This window comes from Giraffa tippelskirchi, chromosome 12 (assembly GCF_054371585.1).
Source record: "Giraffa tippelskirchi isolate mGirTip1 chromosome 12, T2T-mGirTip1v1.2.pri, whole genome shotgun sequence".
NCBI classification, from domain to species: domain Eukaryota; kingdom Metazoa; phylum Chordata; class Mammalia; order Artiodactyla; family Giraffidae; genus Giraffa; species Giraffa tippelskirchi.
In genome coordinates, this window is record NC_137286.1 from 27,214,229 (window position 1) to 27,235,308 (window position 21,080).

The window sequence follows — 21,080 nt, forward strand, 5'->3', positions numbered from 1 at the left end:
ATATTCTCAACATGCTGGAGTTTACTTAGAGTCCACTATCAACTGGTATGTGTACACATGTGTGCGTGCATGTGTGTGTGTGTGTGTGTGTGTGTGCATTCTCACCAATATTATGAGAAGGAAGTGACTGACAATCAGTAAACTTGTGTCAGAACTGTATATATATTTTAATAGGAAGACTAAGACATATTCCAAGTTCAGTTCATCTGTACTGAAGATGGAAATTTGTATACATTTAATTGGATTACTCACATTTTTAATTTCATGGGCTAAAACAAAGTATGCATTAATACCAGTTAACACATACTTAGACTATTAAATTAACTAGGACGATTCTGTAACCATTCTAGAAGTTTTATTATCCTACCCAAATTAATTACCCCACCCACATCTGTTTTTAAGAAATAAAGGAGAAAAAGTAGGGATTTATGTCTCAGGTATTATCAACACCCATTAATCCTACCAGGTAATGCCTCAGACTTTTATTTTACTTTGTCTGTGAAGATTAAATGTATATACACAGATGTGTGTATACATAAATACATGCAATTCCTTGTTTTCCAGAGATAAATATCTTTAAGTAAGGACATATTTGTAAACTGTAACATCACTGAACTTTCTGTGACTTAAGATGAAGTACTTCATTATCTAAGTCACATTATCACCTGGAAAGAGCTGGCTGTGTTTAAACTGCACTTAACTGTATTTAAAATTAAATACAACATATTTACATTTTCTCCCCGAGCTTATTATAAAGTTTACACTTTAAAAACTTTCAAGTAGAAAATGTTTCCCAGAACTTAGATTTATATGTGTTCCTTTGACTTAGCTGCAGGAATCAATCAGATCATGTTAAGGTGCACAATAAGGCTCTTTTTGAAGCCTGTTATTAAATATACATAAGAATAGACACTTTTTTGTGTTCAGAAATAAAGAGAAAGAAAATGTTCCGTGTTTTTGAAGATTGAAATCCTTCAAAGCTCTTTTCGTTTGCAAGAAAACAAAAGGCTATTGTAAATTGATGCGCTGAAACAGCGACAGCAGCAAAGTAATTAATTGCTCATTCATGAAAAGAGAAAAGTATAAGTGAGAGGCAAAAGTTAACCCCTCAAAATAAAGCATATGGCTAACAAACCAGCTATCAGCTTTTCTGTTTTTAAACATGATGGTTCTCTTTGTGCCTCTGATTGTTTTGTTATGAGACTGGTGGCAATGGTTGATGTTGCCATACCTATCTTGCAAAAAAAACCCACAAGCTGCTTCTAAAGATTTAATATTTTTTCTCAGAGGAAGAGCTTGCTGCTTATGGTACCACAATATGAAAGCCAAGCTAAGGCATATTCTAGAACTAGTGTCTAGTACTTTTAATGTGGCATATTTATGATTATCTCTGTGATTAGGTCATCTAATTAAGACATACATAAATACAAATACATACATATATATAGAAGTGATTATTAAGCTTCCAGGGAGCTATGAACAATTGCTAGATACTGAAGACTATGTAGCATTTCCCCTAAAACAGTCAAATTAAGTGATCAATCCTATCTAGAAAGGTTTTTCAGTATATTTCATATCCCAGGGAATCTTGGTGCAACCAAGAGCTATGGCTAGTAGACACAGTGTCTACATTTGCAACAGCTTGAGCTATGCCATCTCACAGGGTTTAGGGAAATTGCTGCCAGCATAAAGCAAATAATTCCCTCCCTTCGGTCCTCAAGAATTGCAGGAAACTGTAATTTCTCATTATCAAACCTTCTGCTCTGTACCATCCTGCTGTACCTTCAAACTGTAAGCCTTATTCACAATCACCTTTCTGTCTTAAGCACAGGTGTATATGTATTTTGATGTGACAATATCACACTTAGTTGTTAGCAGTATAACATATTCCTAAGGTGAGGGGAAGAAATCTGAAGCAGACTGAAGGGTAGCTAAGAAGTTCTCATCATCATCTTAATATTAAAAGCTTGCCTGACTTAGGTTCACACATTTACGTTAGCTGGAAAATGAAGCATCCATTTTGGTTTCACCCAAAATATTTGTTCACTTTACCTGAAAGAGCCTAAGGCATAACTTCCCAAATTTCATCTCTGAAAGTCAATTCAACTGGAGGGATCTTTTTTGGATTACACTGATTTAGTCTCTTCAGCTACTGATATCAACAAAACAAAGTCCAGAGTTTGGGGCCTGCCTGCTGGCTCAGAAAGTGAAGATCATGGCATCCAGTCCCATCACTTCATGGCAAAGAGATGGGGAAACAATGGAAACAGTGACAGACTATTTTTGGGGGCTCCAAAATCACTGCAGATGGTGACTGCAGCCATAAGATTAAAAGACTCTTGCTCCTTGGAAGAAAAGCTATGATCAACCTAGACAGCATATTAAAAAGCAGAGACATTACTTTGCCAACGAAGGTCCATCTAGTCAAAGCTATGGTTTCTCCAGTAGTCATGTATGGATTTGAGAGTTGGACTATAAAGAAAGCTGAGTGCCGAAGAATTGATGCTTTTGAACTGTGGTGTTGGAGAAGACTCTTGAGAGTCCCTTGGATTGCAAGGAGATCCAGCCAGTCAATCCTAAAGGAAATAAGTCCTGAATATTCATTGGAAGGACAGAAGCTGAAGCTGAAACTCCAGTACTTTGGCCACCTGATGTGAAGAACTGACTCACTGGAAAACACCCTGGTGCTGTGAAAGACTGAAGGCAGGAGGTTAATGGGATGACAGAGGATAAGATGGTTGGATGCCATCACTGATGCAATGGACATGAGTTTGAGTAGGCTCTGGGAGTTGGTGATGGACAGGGAGGCCTGGCATGCTGCAGTCCATGGGGTCACAGAGTCAGACACGGCTGAGCGACTGAACTGAACTGGGGGCTCAGATGGTAAAGAATCTGCCTACAATGCAAGAGACCGGGGTTTGATCCCTGGGTGGGGAAGATCCCCTGGAGAAGGAAATGACTATCCACTCCAGTATTCTTACCTGGAGAATCCCACGGACAGAGGAACCTGGCAGGCTAGAGTCCTTGGGGTTGGGATGAGCAGGACATGACTGAGCAACTAACAGTTTTCTTTTTCACTTTACCTGAAAAAGCCTAAAGCATAGCTTCCCAAATCTCATCTCTGAAAGTTAATTCAACTGGAGGGATCTTTCTTGGCCTGCATTGATTTGTCTCCTGAGCTACTGATAATAACAAAACAAAGACCAGAGTTTAGCGTTGGAAAAGACCCTGATGCTGGGAAAGATTGAAGGCAAGAGAAGATGGGAATGATAGAGGATGAGATGGTTGGATGGCATCACTGACTCAATGGACATGAGTTTGAGCAAGCTCTGGGAGTTGGTGATGGACAGGGAGGACTGGTGTACTGTGGTCCATGGGGTCGCAATGAGTCGGACAGGACTGAGTGACTGAACTGAACTGAACTGATCTTTATCTGATTGGTATTTAGGTTGTTCCCATCTTTTGGCGATTGCGAATAATGTTGCTATGAGAATTTGGGTACAAGTTTTTATTTTTTAGATATGTTTTTCATTTTGGGTGAACACATTTTAATTTCTCCTAGGTGTGATATTGACATGCTATATGGTAACATAAATATATGTTTAGCTTTCTGAAAGTGAAAATGAAAGTTGCTAAGTCATGTCCAACTCTTTGCGATTACATGAACCATACAGTCTATGGAATTCTCCAGGCCAGAATACTGGAGAAGCCTTCCCTTCTCCAGGGGATCTTCCCAACCCAGGAATTGAATCTGGGTCTCCTGCATTGCAGGCAGATTCTTTACCAACTGAACCACAGGGAAGCCCTTAACTTTTGGAGGAACTGTCAAACTGTTTTCCATAGCAGGTGTACCATTTTACATTTCTATTGCCCAATGTATTAGGGTTTTGATTTCTCCATATCCTCACTAGGATTTGTTATTAGCCTTTTTGATCATAGATATCTTAGTATGTGAACTGATATCTTATAGTGGTTTTGATCTACATTTCCCTAATGCCTAATGATATATAGCATCTTTTCATGTGCTTATTGGCCATTGTGAATCTTATTCTATTGGCCATTGTGTTTCTATTCAAATACTTTCCTCATTTTTAAATTGAGCTATTTGTCTCTTTATTGTTGAGTTTTATGAGTTCTTTTTATATTCTGGATATTAGACACTCATCAGAAAAATGATTTTCAAATATTTTCTCCCATTACGTTGGTTGTCTTTTCACTTTCTGGATATTGTCTTTTGAAGTTCACCTTTCTGGGCCATATAAAGTCCTCTAAGATCTGCTCCCAATCTATCTTTCAGTCTCATCTTTCTTGATTCTACTCATGCTAACTAGATAATATTCATTTTTTATTTTTTAAAAACATCTAAGTACACTCATCATGCTAATGCCACTCTCTACACTGAAATATGCTTCCTATTTCTTCTACAACTATCTGACTCCTATCTATACTAAAGAGCCCACTTCAAATTCCACCTTCTTTCTGAAACCTTCATAGAGAATCTTAGCCTAGAGTGGACGCTTCTTCCTTTAAAACTCCTGTAGTCTGCCTACACTCTCTGTTGCTGCTACCAAATATTTGATACCTGGTATAGGATATATAGACTCTTATTCTTAATAATTTTTTCAGCATTTTTATCCAAATGAAAGTGGATCCCTTGCTTTGCATATTTACATTTAAGTATTTGTCTAAGAGACAGAGAGGCAGGTTTTTATTTTATTCAAATTTGTCTTGGGAAAAGCTGTCTAGTTTACCTTCAAAACAATGACAAATGATTGGTACTAAATCAGTTCTCTCTTACTAATTCATATTTATTCCTGATATTAAATATATTTAGCCAACTACCTATCTTTCTTCATAAAGACAAATATTTGCAGTTTGTAAGTTCTGAATGTGATTCTCAAAGAAGAATATTGGTAGGAAAACTGATTCCACTCATTTTAATACACAGAATAAGTGATTGTATAATTTATTGTTATCCTTTAATTATATTTATTATTACATGTAAGACAATTGGAGAAATCTGAAAACATAGTTATTTCCAATATGATGAGGCTGTCTTTTAAAAAGGAATATTATAGAAACCAATCATTAATGTGGAGACTGGGAAAACTATTTGAATATGTGACAGCTCCCAGCAGGAATACTGAGAAAGGAATGAAGGTTACAGTTGGGCTATAGTATTGGAAGAACAAGTTACCCAGGGTTACAGTCATGACTGACACTGTCTAATAAGTGACACTCCATGGACAAATATTGAGAATAGAATACAGAATAAAATCTGAAGTGGTCAGGAATCATGTGAGAGAAAGATTAGAGGAAATGAGGAAATATCCACCCCTTTTGTATTTTTTAACTAGGAAGATAAACTTTCATGTTGTATTTTGACACTGGTAATGGATAAAATAACATAGTATTTTTTTCATTCTTGAAAAACTGACATGTTTATATGAGATTTTTAAGGTAGAAGAAAGAAATGGGAATGGATATCTAATTTCTCTTTATTCCTTCTTCACCAAATTAAGCAAGGGGCATCCCACTCCAGTACTCTTGCCTGGAGAATCCCATGGATGGAGGAGCCTGGTAGGCTGCAGTCCATGCGGTCACGAAGAGTCAGACATGACTGAACGACTTCACTTTCACTTTTCCCTTTCATGCACTGGAGAAGGAAATGGCAACCCACTCCAGTGTTCTTGCCTGGAGAATCCTAGGGATGGCAGAGCCTGGTGGGCTGCCGTCTATGGGGTCGCACAGAGTCGGACACGACTGAAGCGATTTAGCAGCAGCAGCAGCAGCAAAGGTCAAGATCTTGTTATACATGATAGATATAGACATGAAACAATATTTATCAAGCTAGGTTCTCTGTTTCCTCCTCTGTGGCCACAATTCCCCATGCAAGGCGGGGACATCAAAATGTTCTTTGGGGCGGGGAAGACAGAGTGAGTGTTAGAGAGATAGCCAGAGAGTTATAGATCACTGAGAAGGGACATTGCCCCATGCCACCACCTCAGACAAAGTCCCAGGGCAGAGGAATCAACCCCCTTGACATACTTGGCAATCTGAACAATGGAGATGCGTGCCTCATCTTCCAGAAAATGTCTCAAAAAATGACAAGGTCCAACATTCCTCCACACCCCTGATGTCATATAGCAGCAACAGAGTGGCTGTGATGACAAGTCATGCCTGATCTGAAAGAGTCTGAGATAGTCCATCTGAATTTGTACTTCCCTGGCCAAGAATAACATGATAAAATTGCCACACTGTTCTGTTCTCTGAGAGAGCTGTGCAGAAATTGGTTGCGAGAAAGTAGGTGAACCTACAGGGACCTAATATTGTGACACAGGGATGCTATAATGGAAGGCAGATTGGAGCACGGAAATTAGAAGAGGGTGTGGAGTGGAGATACTTTGGTGGTTTCCACCATGGAAGGAGATGTCAGCTGAGGACTAAATAGTGTTGTATGAACATGTCAGAGGATGTCACGGTGGACAGATGCTGGAAGAGACAGGTCTCTTTCCAGAGGCATGGACCATACAGAAAGACCTTAGAATGCAAATGTTCCTCTCGGGAGAAGGAGATGGAGGGAAAGTTTATCCATAATTGACTAGGATCACATTCCTGTCATAGGGGAGAGCAGCAGTATGCTGGAAAATATTTAACAGCTGGCTCTCTCCAGCAACAAAACAAAACAAAACCCAGATTTGTAACATCTGCTGATTTCCAAGGTGTAAATATTCCCACCACAGCCAATTTTGAACTAGCAACCTGAAGTCACCGAGTATGGACCTGGGAAGAAATGAACACAATCAGCTTTTGAGTCAGTACCAGCCCATCCTGTTGTATCACTGGGGGAGGCTATCTGAACATGAAATGAGGTGGTATAGAAAAAAAATAAGTTGAAAAGGTACACACTTAAGTACAGGGCTTGAAAATTTGTATTGGCTGTAATTGGAGTAAACTAAATTTTGATCATTGCTTTCTTGGTCATTTATTTCACATGCTCTTAAAATTTATTACCATTTGGATTAATTTCCCCAGATCATTTGGAAAGGGAGAGCAAGGGCAGGCAGTCATTCTTGCTTATTTTCCACTCCTACTACTTGACTGTACAAAATGAATGTTGCTTCTTTAATCATTCTTGTATCTTCAAAGGAAACAAGGTTTCTAAAGATTTCCAAGGCTACCAGTAGGTAATAGTACATCCCAGGTGGAATGAAAGGGAGAGGGGATAAGATAGGAGGTGTTCAATTAGGAAAATGCAGTGTGCCATTACTTTTTGAGGGACTGTGGGACTGCCATCCATTGCCAGCTTATAATATTCTAGCATTTCAATTCCTTAGGAAAGAGGTACCAGTTACATCACAGGTTATTTTGTTGAATAACCACATGCCTTGTCATATATTTAACAGTGTGTTTCAAAAGTTTCTAAGAGCTAAAATGGGTTGCAACAGGCCCCTAGCTCTTTATGATATTCATATTTAACAAATGATGGGGTTCTTTAAAGAGTGAGTCTCCTATTCCATGATGATGCTTTTCCATTGATACATCAGAAATGAAAAAATTAGGAAAAGAAGATACTAAAAGTGAGTAATGAGTTTCATACATACCCTCTAGGAAATTAGCATTACTTTCCTGTCATATTTTACAGTATTAACAGGAATAAAGGCCTAATATGTGATAATAAAAGGGTAATAAAAGGCAATTGCATATTTATCAGAAAACTAGTTGTGATGATTCATCTATCTTCTTATAATATTAAAATACAACCAGTATTCCTTACAAAAGTACTGTAAAAGCTGAATGAGTTAAATTTTTCTGGGCAATTTTTAACAGTAAGAAAAGAGATGTCTTTTGAAACTAATGACTGTTTCATAGATGCAGTGGAGATATTCAGCATCTATAATTCTCTTTGGCCCAAGAATGAAGAGATAAGTAGTAATCATGCCTTCAAGGTAGAATTCATAATCAAATCCTTAATTAAACTCAATATGGAAAGTACTTAATAAATATCAAAATCTGACTATCAGATTTTCTGGCAAATATTTAATGCTGTGTTCAGTATCTGCTATCTGAACATCACTGTGGAAAGAATGAAGCCTTTCTTCTATTTACTGGGTACTGGGGACTATCACTGTCATATTTAAATTGAGAAATATGCTATATTTTAATAACATAGCTTCATATTATCCTATTTTTTGCTTTATATATACTTAACACTTTCCAGAGGAGTTTCAACTCATTTTACTGTTTTAAAATTATATTAATTACTTATCAAGTGAATATGTGCAGCTGATTCTTTCTTCAAGGAGTTTTAAATCAGTCCTCTTCTATTCATCCAGACCAATAATCTCATTGTCTTTCTTGACTCTCCTCTTTCTCTCATAACTCACGCCGTTATATTCTCTTTAGCATTTGTCATCCTTTAACATACCATATAAGTTATATATTTATCTCGCTTATCATGTCTCCCCAGGAAGAATGTAAAGTTCCATGAGGGCAGCGATTTCTGTCTGTGTTGTTCATTATTGTGTCATCAGTGCCTAGAACAGTTGAATAAACATCTACTAAATGAATGAATGAATGAAATATTTTGTTCATGTGGATTAACCTTCATAAAACGTGTAAAACTATTTAAATGGTATAAGATTACATGCTGCATTTATACTGTACTGAGAACAGGCAAAAGAAAAGTACTTTTTATTCTAGGAAGGCAGTTGTTCAAATGTCTCAATTAGGACAAAATGTCATCTCCTTGATACCAAGTCCACACAGGCTTCTAGAAAGAGGTAGTGTTTCAGATCCTGCTTGAAACATGGAAGGAATCCATTAATCACCTTCTTTGAGTTTGAGTTTGAGAACACTTGAATTCTGGTAAAGTGTTGGAAATTAGAGTAGACTGGCTAGACAGGCAGTATAGCCTAGTGGTTAAGAGAGGGGCTGCAAGGGAAGAAAGCTTGGATTTGTATTAGGGGGTCTAAGGTGCTATACCTATGAGAATTTGGGCAAATTGTTAAATTTATTTGTCTCAGTTCCCTTATCTCCAAAATGAAGATAATTACAGTACCTGCTTCATAGGGTTGTTGTGACTATTAAATGAGTTAATTCATGTAATCACTTAAGGCAATGTCTGAACCTAAGAAGTGCTCATTAAATTGGAATTCATATTTTCATCATTATTATTTTTACCACAAACACTGATGACAGAGGCCATTAGGCAAACCAAGGGAGCTAGTGCCCTGAAAATTGGATCAAAAAAGATACTGAATTGGAAATGGATCACTGGTATCTAAGGTAGAGCAATATTGAGGGTGGTAGATATGGTGGGGGGTAGTTTGAGGAACATTTCACAGTGGAGGGTTCTGAAGCCAGATTGGTTGGATTTCTGACCATCACTACAAGCTATAAAGGAGAGGATAGAGGGAAGGAATGTATTCCAAAAGCCCCTATCATAATTTTTCCCAAATTTCAGATATCTCAGTAAGATAATGAAGTGAAGACGTAAGGTCAGAGTAGAGAGAGCTGGCAGGGAACGAGAAACAGTGTTTTGCTGTGACTGGAAAATGCTATTCACTAGGAGGAGCGTATAAAATACTCCCATTAAAAATTAGAAAAACTGAGAAACTAAGAAGTAATCTGAAATAAAGTCAAAGATAGAGTCAAATATCCAGATGACATGCCAAAATTCTATCAGCCATTTGATGTTTCTGAATATCTTGGTGTCTAGCATTGTGTAGGTAAAATATCCAGCTGCTTGTTTAAATTTTTCATTTTTCATCCAGATGTTTCCATCCCTTATTGTACATGGATATATTTAATAATATTTATAGTTTAATTAGGCATTTATGAAAGCAATTATGAAGTTTGATTGGATATTCACAGTTATGAAACTATAAAGAATGGCATAAAATGTTTGTACTGCTATAATAAAATTCTATTTTTATTTTGCAAAGATGTACTTGATTTTTCAATAGGAGAAAGAATATGAAAGATTCAGTGTAATAACAAATTTGACACATCTGTTCTTCCTGTACAGAATACTAGAACTATGAGGCTGAAATGCGCTTTAGGTTACAGACTGGCTCTAACAGAGGGCCAACTTCATGAGAAAAGAGTGTGGGCAGGGGTTATCTAAGATTCATGGAGCTGACAGCTGCCTTGCTAAAAATTTTTGTCAATTAACCTTCTTTCACGATTTTGTAGTTGGTGTTCAAAATCCATCTTTATTCTTTCCCCTCAGGCCAACCTTAAAAATATTTAAAAAGCAACATTCATATCTCTCCTAATGTCTCCCTACCTACATATATCTTTCCCTCCATCATTCTTCATGTGATTGTGTTGAAGCACTTCTCTATCCTAATCACAAATCTCTGTATATAGACTGTTGTTGTTGTTCAGTCGCTCAGTCATGTCAGATTCTTTGTGACCTCATGGACTGCAGCACACCAGGCTTCCCTGTCCTTCACCATCTCCCAGAGTTGGCTCAAACTCACGTTCATTGAATCAGTGATGACATCCAACCATCTCATTCTCTGTCATTCCCTTCTCCTCCTGCCTTCAATTGTTCCCAGCAGCAGGGTCTTTTCCAATGAGTCAGTTCTTCCCATCAGGTGGCCAATGTATTGGAGCTTCAGCTTCAGCATCAGTCCTTCCAATGAATATTCAGGACTGATTTCCTTTAGGACTGACTGGTTTGATCTCCTTGCAGTCCAAGGGACTCTCAAGAGTCTTCTCCAATACCACAGTTCAAAAGCATCAATTCTTTGGTGCTCAGCCTTTTTTATTGTCCAACTCTCACATTCGTACATCACTACTGGAAAAACCATAGCTTTGACTATACAGACCTTTGTTGGCAAAGCAAAGTCTCTGCTTTTAATATGCTGTCTAGGTTGGTCACAGCTTTTCTCCCAAGGAACAAGCGTCTTTTAATTTCATGGCTGCAGTCATCGTCCACAGCGATTTTGGAGCCCAAGAAAATAAAGTCTGTCACTGTTCCCATTGTCTCCCCATCTATTTCCCATGACGTGATGGGACCAGATGTCATGATCTTACTTTTTTGAATGCTGAGTTTTAAGCCAGCTTTTTCACTCCCCCCTTTCATCAGAAGGCTCTTTAGTTCCTCTTGCTTTCTGCCATAAGGGTGGTGTTATCTGCCTATCTGAGGTTATCGATATTTCTCCCCGCAATCTTAACTCCTGCTTGTGCTTCATCCAGCCCAGCATTTAGCATGATGTACTCTGCCTACAAGTTAAATAAGCAGGGAGACAATATACAGCCTTGACATACTCCTTTCCCAATTTTGAACTAGTCCATTGTTCCATGCTCTGTTCTGTTGCTTCTTGACCTCTACAAAGGTTTCTCAGGAGGCAGGTAAGGTGGTCTGATATTCCCATCTCTTTAAGAACTTTCCACAGTTTGTTGCGATCAACACAGTCAAAGGCTTTAGTGTAGTCAATGAAGCAGAAGTAGATGTTTTTCTGGAATTCTCTTGTTTTTTCTATGATTCAGTGGATGTTTGCAATTTGATCTGATTCCTCTCCCTTTTATAAATTCACCTTGTACATCTGGAAGTTCTCGGTTCATGTATTGTAGAAGCCTAGCTTAGAGGATTTTGAGCATGACCTTGCTAGCATGTGAAATGTGTGCAATAGTGTGGTAGTTTGAACACTCTTTGGCATTGCCCTTCTTTGGGATTGGAATGAATACTGATGTTTTCCAGTCCTGTAGCCACTTCTGAGTTTTCCAAATTTGCTGGCATATTGAGTGCAGCACTCACAGCATCATCTTTTAGGATTTAAAATAGTTCAACTAGCTATTCCATCACCTCCACTAGCTTTGTTCGTAGTGATGCTTCCTGAGGTCCACTTGACTTTGCACTCCAGGATGTTTGGCTCTAGGTGAGTGATCACACCTTCATGGCTATCTGGGTCATTAAGATCTTTTATGTATAGTTCTTCTGTTATTCTTGCCACCTCTTCTTATATCTTCTGCTTCTGTTAGGTCTATACCGTTTCTGTCCTTTATTGAGCCCATCTTTGCATGAAATATTACCACTGTATCTCTAATTTTCTTGAAGAGATCTTTAGTCTTTCCCATTCTACAGTTTTCCTCTATTTCTTTGCACTGTTCACTTAGGAATGCTTTCTTATCTCTCCTTGCTATTCGCTGGAATTCTGCATTCAGATGGGTATATCTTTCTTTTTTTCCTTTGCCTATCACTTCTCTTCTTTTCTAAGGTATTTGTAAGTCCTCCTCAGACAACCATTTTGCCTTTTTGCATTTCTTTTTCTTGGGGATGGTTTTGATCACTGCCTCCTGTACAATGTTATGAACCTCCATCCATAGTTCTTCAGGCACTCTGTCACATCTATTCCCTTGAATCTATTTATCGATTCCACTGTATAATCATAAGGGATCTGATTTAGGTTATACCTGAATGGCCTAGTGGTTTTTCCTACTTTCTTCAATTTAAATCTGAATTTTGCATTAAGGAGTTCATGATCTGAGCCGCAGTCAGCTCCAGGTCTTTTTTTTTTTTTTTTTTTTTTTTGCTAACTGTATAGAGCTTCTCCATCTTTAGCCACAGAGAATATAATTAACCTGATTTTGGTATTGACCATCTGGTGATGTCCATGTGTAGAGTTGTCTCTTGTGTTGTTGGAAGAGGGTGTTTGCTATGACTAGTGCAGTTTCTTGGCAAAACTCTGTTGGACTTTGCCCTGCTTCATTCTGTACTCCAAGGCCAAACTTGCCTGTTATTCCAGGTATCTCTTCACTTCCTACTTTTGTATTTCAGTCCTGTATGATGAAAAGAACATCTTTTCTCGTGTTAGTTCTAGAAGATCTTGTAGGTCTTCATAGAACCGTTCAACTTCAACTTCTTCGGCATTAGTTGTTGGGGCACTGACTTGGATTACTGTGATATTGAATGGTTTGCCTTGGAAACAAACTGAGTTTGGCCTTGGAGTACAACATGAAGCAGGGAAAAGGCTATCAGACTTTTGCCAAGAGAATACACTGGTCATAGCAAACACCCTCTTCCAACAGATGGTCAATATTGAAGTCAGATTGATTATATTCTTTGCAGCTGAAGATGGAAAAGCTCTATACAGTATATAGATTACTGCATTTTAATTTCCTTTGAAAATTATGACACTGATAAGAAACCCAATACTCACCCTGGATTCTTACTATAACAGAGGTTAAAGGAATGATTAATTTTCTTATTTTGGACTCTATACATACACATGCAGTACAATACACAAGTATTCATCAGTTTTGCTTTTTTTTTAAGTTACGTTTCATTGTTGATTTTTGTTAGTTGATGTTAACCAAAACATTTGGATTCTTCTCATGTAGATTCTTCTCTCATTCTGTATATCCCCCATCCCGTTAGGAGCCTTTGCTTGTATGCCACCATGGCATTACTTTTCTCTCTGCTGAGTTTTTTATCTTGTAAATTGCTATACATCATTTAGTCTGCTCAGAAGTATCCTTTCCACCGTTAGGTCAGATGAAGATTTAAAAAAAACATGGTTTTGATATCTTTATTTAAGGATTTTATTAAAATCTGAATAAAACAGAGCTAGACTTGACCTCCATGGAGTCGCAAGAGCCAGACACAACTTAGGAACTCAACAATAACAACAGACTTGACACACAACCTTGCAAATGTCTTTCCTAGATGGTAGCAGTGAGGAGGGCCTTCCAGTCATTTGTTGGATGTAACCTCTGGAGAATATCTGTGCTTACTAGAGTCTGAGGTAAATCTTTGGGAATAAACATGTTTTGTTGTAGAGTTTACAATTTAAGCACCTTAAGGGTTTCATTTATTGCTAAGAATTAACATCTAATTAATTTGTTAAATTGTTTCAACAGCAGTAAACAAAGTAGGTAAAGGGGGAAAAAAGCAAAGCAGGCAAAAAAAAAGATTGGTTGATGCCATGTGCAAGAAGTGAAGTTGAATTGTGCCCTGATTAATTGATTAAGGATGGTTCCTGTGGTGAATAATTATGTTCAATAACTGTCAATATAATTTGCAATCAATTATCATTTATAAAGCCAGCCTATAGCAAACTCAGTTTTACATGCATCCTAATGCAACTGCCACATTAGGAAGCATAACTTTCCATTTCTTTAATCATGTCCTTTATTCAATGAATATTTGAACATCTCACTTTTTATTTCCTTTCAGAAATTGCTTTAAAGTTTGTTTTTTTATTTCTTTTTCCCTAGAAAGTCCATTGTGATTAGTGGCTGTGTCAGAAGTCACCCAGCCTGTAGTAGATTGAATTTCTCACAATTCATCCCTCTCCCGTAGAGGCATTATACATCCACACCTTTGACATAACCTCATGGTAGGTGAAGAAAATTTCCTGCTTTTGACTCTGGGACTCTGTCATGTGACTTGCTTTGACCAAAGGGATGCAAAGGCTTGAAATGTGCTTATTATAGGTGGGCCTGCCCTCTTGTGTATCACTATGAGAAGAGCACCCCTTGGTAGCCACTTGCTCCTTCAGCCTGGATCCCAGAAAGAGTGTACATGGAACAGAACTGAGCCCAGCCTCTAGTGAGGAGTTACATTCAGTCAGACTCAAAACTTGGAGCAAAGTCCCTTGCTTATCCCAGCTTAGATGAGCTGAATCCTAGCTAACCTAGAGCCTGTAAGCATGAGAATAAATGTCTATCATCACATGCCACTGCATTTTCATATTGACTTTGTCATGGAGCAATAGACAACAACATGGCTGTCTCACATTTTTTAATGTAAGTGAGATATTTATTGTCGATTCTATTATTTAAGTTTAGTAGAAATTCGTCTAGTCAGAATTTGGTTTCCAGAAACCTCATTCATCCGTAATGCAGGCAAGGACACAGAACAGAGAAAAAGAGAGCTCCCAGTAGCCAAAATGGATATAATGTCCACATACTAACACTCACACAATTATTCATAGGAGAATTCTTTGGACGTCCACTCAGATATATTTAATCTAATTTTTATATTTGATATAAAATTTTTTGTTTATCTATTGTCCCAGCTATAAGGAAGTATAAGAAGCAATATAAATGTGAGATAAAGACTTTTACATTAGACACCTGAAAGGAAATATATAGATAACATATGGTTTGATAGGAAGTGACAACACATGGCAAGTATAGAGGTCTAGAATGTTCAGTGTGGGGCCAGAAACCAACCTACGTCTGCAGCCCTTGAGAACATCACTGCTTTCCTGAGTGGCTCCTTACCAGCGGTACACAAAGATACGTACTTTGGGGGCATGCTATAATAGATAGAGTAAACACGGGTCATACTTTGGACTGTTAAATTTTCTTTTTAGATTTCATGGTAAAGTAAAATAGTCGATCCAGGATTTTGAATATTTTGGACCAGTAAAATAAAAGTGTAGTGGTTCTGTGTTTTTCATCAATTAAAGGGCATTCATCAATATAATTTCATAAAGAAAGGCTATTTTAACATTAACCCAATAGAAGAGATATAAACCTATCCACAAGAGGCCATTTGGCAAAGTGAATACTTTGTCAAATCTATGAATCAGTGTTAGGAAACTACTGATTTAAAAGAACTAACTTCACTTTTAAACAAAGATATATTATTGAATGCAAAATTTAGATAATAATGTAAGATAAAAATGGGGCATTTCATGCTTATTCACTTGGAAACAAATGCTCACTCTCTTCTGCTGATAAAGTTGTGTAGAAAATGTTGAGAGATGATACTCTCATTGTTAAACCAAGTCCATGTTGGCCTATTTGAGAAAACAGAGAAATATATTCTGTATTCTAGAATGTAGTATAAGTTTCCATCAAATGGTTAAAACACAGAAGATTATGATGCTTTAAATTTAGGAGTACATTTCTGTGTCCATGGAAATCATTACTCTGGAGTCATTTGCTCAGTTATCACAGTCTAGATAGCTGAGTCATCACTCTATATCAGTCAAGCGAATCTCACCTCTTCTAGGAAACTTCCAGTGAGATATAGCACTGAGTTAATTTATGCTGATTCTTAGAGCCATAGAAATGCCAGTTTGCATCCAGGGCTGACCTCTATTAGGAAAGAAGAGGTCATGGCTTGCATGGATGGAGTTGAGGGCCAAGTTGTCCTTCCCCCAAGCATTGCCTACCCACCTGCAATTTCCTCCACTGGTATAGATATTATGACTTTTATAATGAATGACCAGGCCAGTCAAGACAAAGAGGCCATCAACATTTCCTACCATATGCTAGGAGGGATGCGAGACACATCCATGTATGACGCCTGCCTCAAAGAGTTTATAACGTAGCTGGAGAGATAAGATGAGTATGACACAGTAAAACAATAAAGACAAAGTAGTAGGTAACTGGGGCTTCCCTGGTGGCTCAGACAGTAAAGAATCCACCCACAGTGTTGGAGACCTGGGTTTGATCCCTGGGTTGGGAAGGTCCCTTGGAGGAGGGCAAGGCAACCCACTCCAGTATCCTTGCCTGGAGAATGCCAACAGACAGAGGAGCCATGGCAGAGATAGGGTCCATGAGGTCGCAAAGAGTCGGACACGACTCAGCGACTAAGCACAGCATAGCACAGTAGGTAACTGAGAATGAAACTGTGTGGTACTGTTTCTAGGATTTGTAGGAAGCTTGAGGAGAAGTTTAGCAGGACTGAAGTAGCAAGAAGGTTTCAGGGCTTGAGGAGTAGTCTTTGAGTGAGAGTATGATTGAAGAGAGTGGCCAGAAGCAAAGAGGTCATCCCAGAGGACTGCAGTGTTGGGGGATGGTGACTTGAATGGTAGAAACCTACTGCTGCTGCTGCTGCTAAGTCGCTTCAGTCGTGTCCGACTCTGTGCGATCACATAGACGGCAGCCCACCAGGCTCCACTGTCCCTGGGATTCTCCAGGCAAGAATACTGGAGTGGGTTGCCATTTCCTTCTCCAGTGCATGAAAGGGAAAATTGGAAGTGAAGTCGCTCAGTTGTGTCCGACTCTTAGCGATCCCATGGACTGTAGCCTACCAGGCTCCTCCGTCCATGGGATTTTCCAGGCAAGAGTACTGGAGTGGGGTGCCATTGCCTTCTCCGAGAAACCTACTAGCAGCAGGTAAAAATATTTTTGGGTGATGGGGAGTAATGTCAGGAGATCAAAAGCATTAGAATTAAAGTAAAGGGAAATTAAAGGCTTTTGAGTACATAAGTAATTCAATGATAAGTAACGTTGACTTGAAAATAGGAATACAAGGGGAGAACAGTTAAGTGTATCAATGAGCCACTTTTTAAATTGATAGAGTCTTCATTAATTTAGGCAACTAAAGGTACCCTGAAGAGGTGAGATAAAGGATAGGTAAGTTCCCCTGTATGTATGTGTATGGGAAGATTTGAGGATGGGCAAATATCCAAAGGATGATGGGACGCTTGAGTGGTCAATACTACTTCACAATTTGACTTCTGCAATCTTGGATGGTGCATTTCGTTCACAAGTTGTAGAACTGCGAATCAGCCTTGGGTTCTCAGGAAAGCCAACCTTCTCAGGAAACCAAGGGAGGGCTAATGCTAAGCTTCTAGTATCTTAAAAAGATAGTCAGTTGACAGAAGAAACAATGGCTGTTAGGGATGGTCTTGCATCTTTTATAACTGCTGGAAAGTCCTTCAACTCTATAATCACTGTGAAAAGCAGAAATGCACTTCTACTGAGGACTTTCTAAGTGATTTAACTTAATCAACCCCGTGATGTGGATACTGCTTTTCGTTAACACATGAGGGTGTGAACACTCAATAAACGTCACATGGTGATAAAGGTGAAGCTGGGGTTTTCATTCTGGTTTTTCAACCACATGTATCTTTTCCACCTCTGCTCTTTTTCTCTCATGAAGTAGAACCAATGAGCCTTTTGGAAGATTGAGCTGCTGGACAAAGTGAAACTATGTATAAAGATAAATAGCATTTTGTGTAAGAACTCAACAGAAAATAGAAGTGGCACATACATGTATAGTATATATCCATTTATACACTCCTCTTGCTCTCTAGATAAGAAGTACTGTTTGAAGAGAAAGTTTTTTGTATTTAAATATAGAGAACCTGAAATAAAATGTTTCAATTATCAATCAAGAGCTTAAAGACAGACAGAAAAAAAAAATGATGTTTTCTATACTGTGTTGGGGGAGGCCTGAGGGTAGGGGAACGGATAAGATGGGACCTACCTGTTATTTGGGGTCTCATGACTCCTTCTCCTATCCTAGATACTCTTCTCCTTAAAATACATTTATTTTCAAATGTGTAAAATTTCCTTTGGACAAAGGGTTATACAGCTTAAAAAATGAGGGCCAATTTTCAAATCCAGTTCCTTTCTTTTTTCTCAAACATCATCAGCTTAACAACTTAACTGAATTTACACTGAAATCAAATCTTGTTTCCTGTTTAGTGCTGCAAATGATACAATGCAGAATATGTTATTCTAAACAGGTAAGAAGATATGATCAAGATATTGAAATAATGACTAAATATACTCACATAACCATTCAAGTGAGAGAAAAACTGACTCCAGAGGAAAAACAGCTGTGGTAAGCCACAAAAATAACAGGACCTGCTTCAAGATCCTTTGGGTAAATCAAGGATGGAACTTACTCTTGGGAAAGCAAGTGACACAAAGAATTGAAGCGTTACATACAGCAAAGACTCAGACATCAGCTAGAAACATCACCATTTAGATCTTTACAGGAGAGTTTTAGGGATGAAAGAGGCATTCAAAGATTTTTAAAAACTTCTGATACATATTCTTGGATTTGCTCTCCAGACTAGTTTTAGTATTGTATGCTACCAAAGCTCATCAAAATATTCTAGGAATGCTAGTTAGCCCACAACTTCATTAATTGGGAATTGTCATTTAAAGATCTTTCCTGGCTTCAGGTATTAGGGGAAAAAAAAAAACCAATTGGAGGAGGTACAGCTTTCCTTATCAAGTGGTACCCTGAGTTGCTGCCCATTACTATGGGAGCATGTAGTTGTAGAGAGCAGGAAGTGAAGTGAAAGTCGCTCAGTCACGTCTGACTCTTTGTGATCCCATGGACTATACAGTCCATGGAATTCTCTAGGACAAAATACTGGAGTGAATAGCCTTTCTCTTCTCCAGTGGACCTTCCCAACACAGGAATCGAACCAGGGTCTCCTGCACTGCAGGCAGATTCTTTACCAACTGAGCTATCAGTACACAGCAGGACCTATGGAAACTGTCCTAATTTGTACCATCTTGGGGGGTAGTCTACAGCCAATCCATTGGAACTAAAGCTTTCCAAAGGGCGTAGGTTCATTTGAATGAACATTATAGTTAGCAATCTTCAGCACTGAACAATCTGAGATAATTTGAACTTTTGAATAACCAACTGCAGTACAGTGTTTGAAAAGCTATTAAAAAGGCTTTCTCATGATTCACAACTGAAGACGGAGACTTATAATTCTGCCCCAAAGTGTTCCATTTTAAACATCTTATAGGTAAATAGAAGTAAATGACATGCATTTAAATTGAATTTGTTCTCAAACCTGTTTCAACTTGAGCAATTGCTGCAATAAAATTTCCTTTAATATCTTTGTTTAACTGCCATTGGTAAAAAAAAACTTAAATCTGAAGCTATTTCTAAAATTGAAGATTGAACATAATTGATATTAAGTACCATTAAACTCATTATTGGTCTTGTAAAGATATTTCTATATTCTCTGTGACAGATATCATCTCAGAGAAAAGAAAGTTCATCTCTTATGTGTTTCCTTTATTCAGTTCTGTTCATCAGACTATGCCATGTAATGGGCTAACCTCTAAATACCAGAAAAATGAGGAACAAACCCAGTCTTTAAGAAGCTCCATCTAGAGGTGAGTGGCATATGTACATGTACACAAATAATCCGTTGTGATGGGTGCTGTAATAGAGACACATATGAATGCTTTGGAAACAACAAATCTGAAGTTACTAATTCTGAAATCACAGTAGGGGGGAATGGGATGAGAAAGGTCAGAGAAACTAATAAGAGATGGCATTTTGGCTGGGACTTAATTTGTGAATAGGAGTTTGCCAGGTCAATGAAGGGGGCAAGGATTCCAGACAACGGCAGAAAGAAAATCCAGGAAACAGTGGGAAATTTAGTGTGTGTGGCCACATGAAGAGGAAGAGGCTGGAAAGAAGCTTGGAAATTCTAACCAGGTATGCTGCAGGCAGGCTGTGAATTGCATATTTATTTGCCCACTGAATTCTGAGCTACAATGTACCTTTACCCAAAATCCCAGAGTTGTGGGATAAGCTCTCACTCAACTGCCTCTGTAAAGGATTGCATCTCCTTTCTTATAAGGTATATGTGAAAGGAAAAATAAAGATTTTGAGAATGGGTTCTAATACATCTCCTTCTAACAACATTTATTTGTATTCGAGTTTCTAAAATAAAACAGGTATTTAGTGCATGGATCCATAGAAATGTATGTGATTTTACTGAAATATATATTTCCACAGAACCATTATCATTTCTATCAGATCTTTCCTATTCCACAATAAAAAGTCCTTAAAATGAATGACAAGCCAATGGTCTAGCATTATCATTACTAGGAATTCTTAGAGATACTGTTTGTCAGTGTTTGAATAGTGCATTTTTGCATGGGAACAAGCAAATTGTGGGCCTTAACAAAAAGCATCTCAGAGAATTCTTTTGATGATGATGAATTTTATCTTTGTACATGGGGTTATGCTGGGTGATTTCTAATGTGTCTTTCAGTCTCTCTGCCCTTCTGTTCCCCCACCTCCACTTTTCTTTCTCTCTAACTATCTTCTTGTCTACGGGGCGGGGGGAGGGGATAACATCTGGAAACATACTAATATTATTTTATTATGTATTATAATATCAAAATTCTCTATTATAATCTGTGTCTACAGACTTGATGGCTGGAGTGTAGTTTCAAACTGGCTGATACTGAAATGTCAAATATATTTTGACATTAAATAAGATGAGATGCTTAAAAATAATTGATTTTATAAAGCTATAGTTTTTCCAGTAGTCACATGAGAGTTGGGTCATAAAGAAGGCTGAGTGCCAAAGAACTGATGCTTTCCAACTGTG

The 21,080-nt window shown here is 38.0% G+C and overlaps 1 protein-coding gene and 1 long non-coding RNA gene across 2 annotated transcripts in view; one reads left to right on the forward strand and one right to left on the reverse strand.

Moving 5' to 3' along the window:
* The window catches only part of G2E3 (G2/M-phase specific E3 ubiquitin protein ligase), a 261,284-nt gene that overhangs the window by 183,460 nt on the left and 56,744 nt on the right, over positions 1–21,080 (reverse strand). The window lies entirely within an intron of this gene.
* On the forward strand, positions 12,185–20,430 carry LOC145528890 (uncharacterized). The gene is made up of 2 exons (XR_014070768.1): positions 12,185–12,661; positions 17,882–20,430. It is a non-coding gene; the product is annotated as an uncharacterized LOC145528890 (long non-coding RNA).